The sequence below is a fragment of the Neoarius graeffei genome, chromosome 1 (assembly GCF_027579695.1).
Source record: "Neoarius graeffei isolate fNeoGra1 chromosome 1, fNeoGra1.pri, whole genome shotgun sequence".
NCBI lineage: Eukaryota > Metazoa > Chordata > Actinopteri > Siluriformes > Ariidae > Neoarius > Neoarius graeffei.
This window is the reverse complement of record NC_083569.1, coordinates 20,362,786-20,369,324: the sequence shown is the minus strand read 5'-3', so window position 1 is coordinate 20,369,324 and position 6,539 is coordinate 20,362,786. Positions and strand designations below refer to the sequence as shown.

Genomic DNA, 6,539 nt, shown 5'->3' with positions numbered 1-6,539 from the left:
GTTGTGTTCTAAGCTGCACAATATTGCATGTTCAGATAAGAAATGAAAGGAGACTTTCAGTGTGTGACCTTACCATGCCATTCCTCGCACTGTCTCCCACTGTCAACTGCCTGCATGTGCTTTCTGCACAGAGGTTCACTGAATGCATGGCATCACAGATTGATGCCCGCATTTACATAGAAAAACGTTATTTTATAAATCTATAATTTCATATATTATTGTCAAATTGTAGAGAATATTGATGTTGGAGCTAACTTATCTTTTACAAATATTAAAAAAAAAAAACAACAACAAAACAGTCCCTATGAAAAGGGCACTTTGGACAGCAAACAGAAAAGGGGCAGGGGCTAGAGCACCTGTAGCACCGGTTCATTGCACGTGGGTGATATGCTCCCTGACTAACAGTTGATAATGTCAACAAAAAAAGACTTCAAATTAAGACTATAATGAATTCAGAAATAATTCATATGCTCATGAGTTCTTGGTTAAGCAATAGACCCCTTGTGTGTGGCGTCAGGTGATAATTTCTTCTGGGGGACAACCAGAGACCGTCTTTCTTGTGAGCAACGTGTAATGGGTCTTAAATATGGTTCATTTTTGCACTGGTTTTGGTTGTCTCCCTGGAACTTTGTCTTGAACTTCTGATAGTGGCTTAGTAACTTGAATCAGGCATTTCTTGAGAAAGGAAATATCTCTTAACTGGGAGTAGGAGATGTTTTTCACTGACAGTTTTTATCTGTAACTGTCAGTGAATCCCTTTGTTTCACTCCAGCTTCGATAGCCCACAACAGTGATGGCATGTGAGAAAAGTTCTCTCCAAGGCCTGCCATACAGTCGTAGTTTGCGGCCACAATCTTGCTATTTTATTCATCGACAATCCACGGAGTTAGAAGTTTTTCAGTCATTCTTTGCGAGTGCTTAACCTGGAATAGAACATACAGTAGGTTGTATTCAGTCATGTGACTTTTGCTTGCGAGTTTAATTCCGGTGAACATGAGTGTCACCACCATTGAATGTGAAGGGGACGTGTCCCCTTCACAAGTCATAATTCTTCATTTGGACCCCCCCCCATATTTAACATAAAATATTAGTTCACCCAGCGCCATTTCTATTGCTTCGTGAAAGAATCCATTCCACTTGATCGATAAGAGAATACACATACCACTGAAAATCCACTCTGGGTTTTCTGGGTGTTACCTACAACAACTCAGTCAAAATTTCCCCACAGGACAGGGTTTTTTTGTCCCAATGTAAATGTTAGTGCGGTTAGCTGGCTAGTCAATGTTAGGAGATATATCAGATAGCTTAATATTAGCTATCATTTAATTCAAACCCAGTAGGCCTCCCTTACTGTAATGCCAAGAATGAGGTCAAGTCTGCTCTGATGATATTTATTGATTCCCTGTTGTGATTTGAAGAACTTGTTTTGTCTGGTCTTTGCCAGTTTTTTGGAAAGTAACATGGGAAATCAGTGTATGGGGAAGGAATAGTAGAAAGGAAAGCAATGGAGAGAGATGGATGCTATTCCAGGTGGATTGTGAAGGAAAGGGGGATAAAAGTTATGAAGTGGTAGAAATTGTGGTGGCACCAATGTAAGAAGGAGTTATATCTATAAATCTATTTGTTATACTAATCTGTAAATGTTACTGTAGTACCACCATTGCATGTAGGTTGACAAAACTGCATTTGTTCATTGTGTGAAGTTCTCTTTTATGTGTCATTGCTTGACACAGTGTAATTTTGTGTTATGAAGACTGCATGATGCCATGCCATTTTGTTATGAGTATCACTAAATCGGAAAAAAGTAAAATGTACCCACGAAAGTCACTGTTGGTGGTTAACAAAATTGCACCTGTTCATTGTGTGGAGTTATTTTTTGTGTGTCACCGTTGCTTGACACAGTGTGATTGTGTTATGAAGTTTGCATGATGCCATGTCATGCCTGTTCATTGTGTGAAATTATGAATATTGGGTAGCACTTTATAATAACAATCCGTTATAACTAGTTAATAGATCATTAGTAAACTGTTAATTAATGAGTTATTAATGACTTGTTAAGTGTTTGTTAATAGTTCATTAAGGATTTATAATGATGTCTTATACCGGTATATTATTGTCAGTCAGAAAACACATCAAATGTTAAAATGACACACAAAAACATTTTTTTTTTTAAACAAAGGCACCATTCCTGAAGATAGTACAATACCAGATTGATGTGTGGAGCAGAAGCAGCAAGCCCCTATTTTAGCTCCCCATTCAACATCTTTATTTAGAGAGCATATCAGATATTAAAGTGATCAGAACAGATATTATACTTGCTCTTAATCAAAAAGCAATAACTTTCTGTATTCAATGGCTTTAAATATACCACTTCCAAAATTTGAAAATATTAAAATCCAAAAAGGTAAACACAGCTAGACTCCACCCCCAACAGCTGGATCCTTTTGAAGAGAAAGACATTGTCTTGGGGGCTTGTGTGTGTTTTCCATGCCAAAAGTTCAATATTTCTAACATTTGACCACCAAAAATGTACAGCTCTACTAGAACAAAGCCTGCAAAAATACATTGGACTAACTAGCATTCATCTCTCCAGAAATCTTTAATAAAAGACAAAAGATTTATGCGACAATGAAGAGAACCCTGAATTACACTTAACATTGGGTCAGGTTAGTGACACTGTATTGGAGGTGCAGAAAGCTGGTATAGAGAGCGTGCACGTGACGTCACGAGGTCACGTGATATTTGTTTATCCGCCATTTTGGACGGCATGGCCGCGCATAGAACTTAGACGAACACGTTCTAATTATCAAGTGTGTGGAAGTAGCTCTTTCGAGAATGGTTATATCTTGTTAAGCATTTGGTTGTACCAATAGACAGGGCCAAAAGGAGGGCCTGTCATTTTATAGATTCCCCGCAGATGAGGAGAGACGCGCAAAATGGGTGTCCGCTGTGCGAAGAGAAAACTGGTACCCCAGTTCTACCAGCCGAATTTGTAGTGAACACTTCATATCAGGTAGGTGTAATCTTCTAATTCAATACTCCTAGTACATCTGTTAAGTTGATTTTCGGATTGAATGATAACTGCATACTTAGAAACTAGACAGTCTCTAACGTTTAAAATGGCTATGCCTAGCCCTACTACCCTGGCCTAGTCTATGACAATGTTTTATCTTTTTGGCTCATATATGCCTTTGAAAGGTCAATCCATAGTAGGGATGGCGAAAACTAAAAAAAATCTTGACCGACCACCGAGCCTCATTAGCCGGTTAAAGTCGGTTAACCTATGAGTTTAAACAGGGATGCAAACGGCGGATGCGCCTTTTTCACGGCTGAATCTCGCAGATCCGATTTTTTTTAGGGGGGGCGTTGGAGTGTCTGAATAATTTAATCAAAGTAAATTATGTATTAAAATTACTAAATGAGCAAATGCTGTTACAGTCCATGAAACATAGAAAGTATTAGTATGAGAAGAAGGCAGTTGGTTAGAAAGCTGCGCACATTTGCGCAGCTTCCGCGCAGGCGTGCACGGCTTTCTGATTTTCTGTTTTTCAGACAAAAACATACATATTTACAACCCTGTCATTATCTGGAACTGAGTTTAGATTACGAACATTCTTAAGATAAAACATCCTGCATAGTCTCTTTATGATAAACGTCTTAATGCCACTTACCCGTGAGGTTATCAAGTAGACATTCTTCTTCGGGACCTTCCAGAGGTATAGTTGAGATACCCATCCCGCAACAAAATATTTATAAGCTTCCAGGCTCTTGTAAGCTTTGAGGGCTTTGCCAGTGTAACACAATTCACGATTAACGAGAAAATTGTAAATGTTGTGGTAGGCCAGATCGGGCAAATCGCCGGCACCGCAGCTCCAAATTTCCCTGAACAAAGATTGCAGCAAGTTGTACGGATCTGCAATCCCCAACCTCACGTCACCTTCAAGATGCTGAACAAACTTAGACAAGTAATCGCGCGATGTAGATGGGGTATTTTCTGAATTTTCTTGGGGATTACTGCCTGGATCCATTACGCTCGCGCAAGGTAAACTATCCTGATGCCGTCCAATGTGACAGAGTGGGCGGAGTACACACGTGCGGGTCACGTGACTGCACATCCTCTATAGGGTAAGGTGGCCTGGGCCAATCTCTTACACCTTTACAGCTTTGTTAGCCATTGCACACAGGCAGAGAAATGTCTGACCAATAAGTGTTTCTGTTAGATAGATAGATAGATAGATAGATAGATAGATAGATAGATAGATAGATAGATAGATAGATAGATAGATAGATAGATAGATAATATTTTTGGTGGTCAAATGTTAGAAATATCGAGCTTTTTGCATGGACCCCCCCCCCCCCCCCCCCCCATATATACAAACCAGTTTTATGCAGAATATTAATAGATTTTGTTAACTCATAAATTAAAAAAAACAAATGAATAAATAAACAAGCATAGAATGCAAAGCCAATGCAAATAAATACAAAAAAACAATAAAACAATAAAAGTCTCTGTCATACAGGACCGTGAGCCACTCTCAAGCTGGCTCTCCCCTGACCCCCAGAATGCGCATAGCTGCCACTTCAGGACCCAGCAGAGATCCTCACCCTTTGCCCACTGCTCCATCCTTGTAGTTTTTCACATCTCTTTGGTAGGCATCTATGAGAGCCAAGTACTGTGGTGGCCAGGACCCCCCTGCTTGTGACCCCGGCCACCTCCTCTGATTGTGGGCATGCAGTGCCTCCTGCAGCGAAGATTTTACCAGCTTTTTGAGTGCGTGCAAGGGCACCATCACCCGCTTCCCCACCAGCAGGCTGCAGGAGGGCCACAGGGACTTTACCTTAAAATTTCAAACAGGCTCAATTCACCTTAAAATCAGCTCTCTGTAAAGGGACACCGCAAGAAGGTCATAGGTTTTGGAATTTTGAAAAAAAGATTATGGTTGCAGAGATACGATGATTTTAGTAAAAAAGAAATAACGGTAATTGCGTGCTAACTCCCCCAACACACACACACACACACCTCTCTACTTAACATTGTAGCACAAAACAGAAAGGGTCTACATGGTCCTAATTGGTTCTGTTAGAACCAGAAAAGGTTGGTAGTTTTATGAGCAACTTAGTTTTGGAGGTGAATCCGAACAAATTCCTGCCTGTTGTGTGCCACCTGCTCCTGCAGCTCCAGCACTGTAAAGTGAGAGTAAGTGTCTATTTACTGCCATTATTGAGCCTTCTGTTGAGCAGGTGAGCTTACAAAGATGACAATTACAAAGAGACAATGCTTTATCATAACTGTGAAAATTGAACACCAAATCAGTTTAAAACAAAAAACAAACAAACAAACAAAGAACCTCTATGATTTGTACCATGTATTAACTTCCCGGGTTCCAGAAAACAGCTGGCGCAGTTGTTGCTCTTCTTCTTCATGAGTGACTTGGCTTGTGTATTCGTCCGCCTCTTTCTCCATGGCTATAGGTTCTAAATCATTCTCAGACAACCAACCACAGATTGAGGACGAATCTGAAGAGCTTTCGTGTCTTTTTCAAAATAATCGGTATCAAGAACGCACACCACTGCAGAGAATAGTATAGAGTCCATGTGGAAACAAAAGAAGGCACTGGCGCAAATGACATCACGCGTGCAGTGCCGCCGACCTGTAAATCACTGCGATCTAATAATGGCGGACAAGCTTTTAGTGATTTTTGGAACAGAATTCAGACGCAAAAATCTTTTTTGAAGATTAACCTTTGAAGGATGTAATGCAATTTCAGCAGCATAGACACAACTTTTTGTGGGCTGTTTGGCTCGTTGGTCTAGGGGTATGATTCTCGCTTCGGGTGTGAGAGGTCCCGGGTTCAAATCCCGGACGAGCCCAGGTTTTACCTTAAATGGTTGATCTGAACTGCTGGGGACATGGATTTCACTTGGCTGCATCATTCTAAAAGCATGAGTTTAATGAAAGTTATATAAAAAAAATCCCTGGTTTTCTGTGTGTGATGTGCTCAAATACACTGTAAAGTTGGTGGATAAATCAAATAAAAGAAGGTTTTCACGTCGAAAAATCACTAAAAGCTTGTCCGCCATTATTAGATCGCAGAGATTTACAGGTCAGCGGCGCTGCACGCGTGACGTCATTTGCGCCAGTGCAGAAGGTTCCTTCTTTTGTTTTCACACGGACTCTATACACTCAAAAAAAGGATTCTAGCTGTCTGTAAAATGTACATAAATCTCGCAAGCACTTTCTACCCAATGTTGTCACGTTAGCAAAATGAAAGTGAAAACATCGTGTAAGATTTACTAGGCAGTTATTCCAAAGACTATGTAATGTTGAACGAACTCAAAGCAGTCAAGCAATTACTCCCACTACCCAGAATGCCACGCTCCAGCCTTTCGACTTGACCAGAGGAAGAACAGTTCGCTTGTCAGCAAGGTAACGGCGGGTAAGGAAATCTCTTCCAATAAATCCTTAATCTTCCTCTTATGAAACAAATCAAAACTCTGAGTAAATTTGTAACATGTTAATATCATACTCTTATTTAGCA

The 6,539-nt window shown here is 40.3% G+C and overlaps 2 non-coding genes and 1 pseudogene across 2 annotated transcripts; 1 reads left to right on the top strand and 2 right to left on the bottom strand.

Annotated features, from left to right (window-relative positions):
• Nucleotides 1-2,172: 2,172 nt before the first annotated feature.
• On the bottom strand, nucleotides 2,173-2,337 carry LOC132898263 (U2 spliceosomal RNA; annotated as a pseudogene).
• Nucleotides 2,338-2,533: 196 nt separating this feature from the next.
• LOC132896609 (U5 spliceosomal RNA) lies at nucleotides 2,534-2,646 on the bottom strand. The gene has a single exon (XR_009656110.1). It is a non-coding gene; the product is annotated as a U5 spliceosomal RNA (small nuclear RNA).
• A 3,153-nt stretch (nucleotides 2,647-5,799) lies between these two features.
• Nucleotides 5,800-5,871, top strand: trnap-cgg (transfer RNA proline (anticodon CGG)). Its single transcript has one exon. It is a non-coding gene; the product is annotated as a tRNA-Pro (tRNA).
• The last annotated feature ends 668 nt before the right edge of the window (nucleotides 5,872-6,539 follow it).